Raw genomic sequence first — 3,743 nt, forward strand, 5'->3', positions numbered from 1 at the left:
TGCACTGCAGGACAACACACTATAGGATGTTGCTGTGCAATACACTGTGGAAAATTGTACAGAATGGGTTGCCTTAATGCAGGAACTTCACAGCCCCAGTGAGTGGAAAATACAAACATGAAATACATTGAGTTGAACTGGCCCTTATACAATATCATCATCCACTTGGTAATGTCATATAGTGCATTTCCATTACAGCTGGCTTTAAACTAATGCAGTCTTTATCTACAAGATAATATTTGACCACTTCACCATTCAGGTGCAGCCCTCAAACACCCCCTCTTTTTTTCCCCAGACTTTGCTCAGGCCATAGTAAGGCCATAGAATTAAGGAAGTTGTTACTTTACAGTATGTGCTTAAGGTATAAATAAATTTATATGGCACTGAATTAGTGGCAGGGGATGGGTCCCATGTTCTTGCAGTAACTCTAAAACAAATCTCATAAAAAGTGCAAAATGTAAATTCAATTCCATTTTATCTTTTTTTTAGGCTTGTAACACTATGGCATTCTCTAGTCTGAGAACAATGGAGTAAAATACTAAAATATACACAACCTGACCTCAATTTCCCTAATTTTGTATTATTAGTACTGCCATGTCTCAATTTAAGGATATACTGAGATACATTTACATTAGGTAACATGCAAAGTGGTTTGTTTACAATGTAGCTCAACACTTGTCTGAAATGATTGTTTGATTCTTTGATTATTTGACATCTCATAGCTACAAATGTATATGAAATAATTGGAAATATGAACTGGTGAAAATATCAGCTTTAAGCATAAAGAGCCTAAAATAGAATTCTTTCACCATATCTCTTTAATGGCTCTATTGTAAATATGAATATTGAAATACAAAAATACATTATGAAACCATAATCATACATTAGTTTGGGTGAATTTTATTCCAGTTTACAAATTTATAAACTGATAAAATATATCTTTTTTTATATTATGTCTGTAATTCTGCATTTTATAAATAAATAATAATTGATTAATGACACTTTGGGGAGCAGCCGAAAACTGCCTTTAAATTTCTGCTAAATTTAAAAGCCATACAATTCTCTCTTTAAAAGTGATAGGGAAGGTGATGCCCCACATTTAGCTGCTTTTGTGTAATTTATTCTCTTGGATTCAGGTCTATTCCTTAATATTTGACCACTTCACCATTCAGGTGCAGCCCTCAAACACCCCCTCTTTTTTTCCCCAGACTTTGCTCAGGCCATAGTAAGGCCATAGAATTAAGGAAGTTGTTACTTTACAGTATGTGCTTAAGGTATAAATAAATTTATATGGCACTGAATTAGTGGCAGGGGATGGGTCCCATGTTCTTGCAGTAACTCTAAAACAAATCTCATAAAAAGTGCAAAATGTAAATTCAATTCCATTTTATCTTTTTTTTAGGCTTGTAACACTATGGCATTCTCTAGTCTGAGAACAATGGAGTAAAATACTAAAATATACACAACCTGACCTCAATTTCCCTAATTTTGTATTATTAGTACTGCCATGTCTCAATTTAAGGATATACTGAGATACATTTACATTAGGTAACATGCAAAGTGGTTTGTTTACAATGTAGCTCAACACTTGTCTGAAATGATTGTTTGATTCTTTGATTATTTGACATCTCATAGCTACAAATGTATATGAAATAATTGGAAATATGAACTGGTGAAAATATCAGCTTTAAGCATAAAGAGCCTAAAATAGAATTCTTTCACCATATCTCTTTAATGGCTCTATTGTAAATATGAATATTGAAATACAAAAATACATTATGAAACCATAATCATACATTAGTTTGGGTGAATTTTATTCCAGTTTACAAATTTATAAACTGATAAAATATATCTTTTTTTATATTATGTCTGTAATTCTGCATTTTATAAATAAATAATAATTGATTAATGACACTTTGGGGAGCAGCCGAAAACTGCCTTTAAATTTCTGCTAAATTTAAAAGCCATACAATTCTCTCTTTAAAAGTGATAGGGAAGGTGATGCCCCACATTTAGCTGCTTTTGTGTAATTTATTCTCTTGGATTCAGGTCTATTCCTAACGCTATCAACAGCTGAATAGTAAATTATTATGCAGAAAATAACATTTCACCCTTTAGCTCAGCATCTGCTTGCCAAAAGTGATAACCATTTGATGTTTATTTAAATATTACATTTTTACTTAAAATGTTTTTTTTTTATAATCCTAACTAAAAATATATTAAAATTAAAATGTATAACATTTTAAAAAATAAAGTAAAATTGAATCAGGTTGGGAGAATGACAAATTACATTATGAGAAAAGCCATAATGAAACACTCTTATTAGAAGACAGGTTAACCACCTAAAAGGTCCTACGTTATTCTCCATTGTTCCCAGCTTAAAAGTCTGTTAGTGTTAGTGTCTCTGAATAAGGGAAGGGGACATCCACCCATACTTTGTAAAGTTTGGGGTTCAACACTAAGTCTATTTACCCAAAAGTTATAAGCACAACATGCACTGTTCTGAACATAGTCCTTCTTTTAGCTAATAAAATAGGTGGTCGGAAAATGTCCTTATCAAATAACTGGTTTTGATGTCTGTAGCACCTAACAGTGCCCTCCTATCGGTCCAATCCTCAAATAAGCTTTGCATTAAGCCATTAATACTAAGGTGAACGTTTTATGGCCACACTAAACTTTAGCTTATGGGCATTTGTTTGCCATCAGAATGTTTTTTTCTCCCTACACAAGTCAAAGGTAACAGAAAATACAACTTGAGATGGCTTAGTCATCAGCAGGTCAGAGACACCTTTGAAGGATCTCGAAGAATCTCAGACTGATTTCAAATGCACACTTTGTTGTTTATGGTACTCTGTTGTCAGCCATCTTTATCTAAACATGACTTAAATCACATAACAATAAAAGCTATTGTAAACATACCCACATACACAAGTGACAGATTTCAAGACATCAATATTTTGTCATTATTGACATTGCATAGGTCACCGACCCAGAACAAACATGCATGCATGTAGTTCTTACTCATTTCAACTCATGGTAATTTCACTTCCTGCATACTGCTTTTGGAAAAAGAGACCTACTATGTATTAAAGCCAAAGAAAATCAGACAGATGTAGTGACATACACCCTACTTTTTATGTGCTGTGCAGTTTCTAAATATAGATCTCACAAAGATCACCTAACCAGCTTTAAACAATGCCGTACTGCTTGTTTTGAACCAGTCTGAGATTCTACCCACCTTACCATGCACACTGCTTTGCTGACTCTGTGATTACCGCTTGATTCACACCATGCAGTTCAGGAAGTTGTCTTGTGTCACTGCTGCTAGCTTTAAATTGTACTTTGAAGCATGTCATGCTGCCTGACATTTTTCTGCGCTTAGATATATTATGGTGTCTGTAAATATGTAAGACAGCAGAACATGGGTTACATGTTTCAAAGCAAAATATAATACTGCTAACAGTTACATTATAATTTGAGACCACTCCACAGAGCCCAACAGGGAAGGAATATTAAAGATATCATTTCTCACACAACTACAAACGGAAAGCAAAAAAGCACATTACATCCTCTGCTCCTACTGCTTTCCAGCTAATTTGTCAACTCGCTTTTTTTATTTTTTGTTGCATAGGTGTGACATAAGAGCAGAATGGGGACTTTAAAGGCTTGCAGCAGAAGACAACCACGTAAATAAAAGGGAGTGTGCACAGTTCAACATAATACAGTCTTCAAGAAGCACAGTG

Source organism: Pyxicephalus adspersus, chromosome 1 (genome assembly GCF_032062135.1).
Source record: "Pyxicephalus adspersus chromosome 1, UCB_Pads_2.0, whole genome shotgun sequence".
NCBI lineage: Eukaryota > Metazoa > Chordata > Amphibia > Anura > Pyxicephalidae > Pyxicephalus > Pyxicephalus adspersus.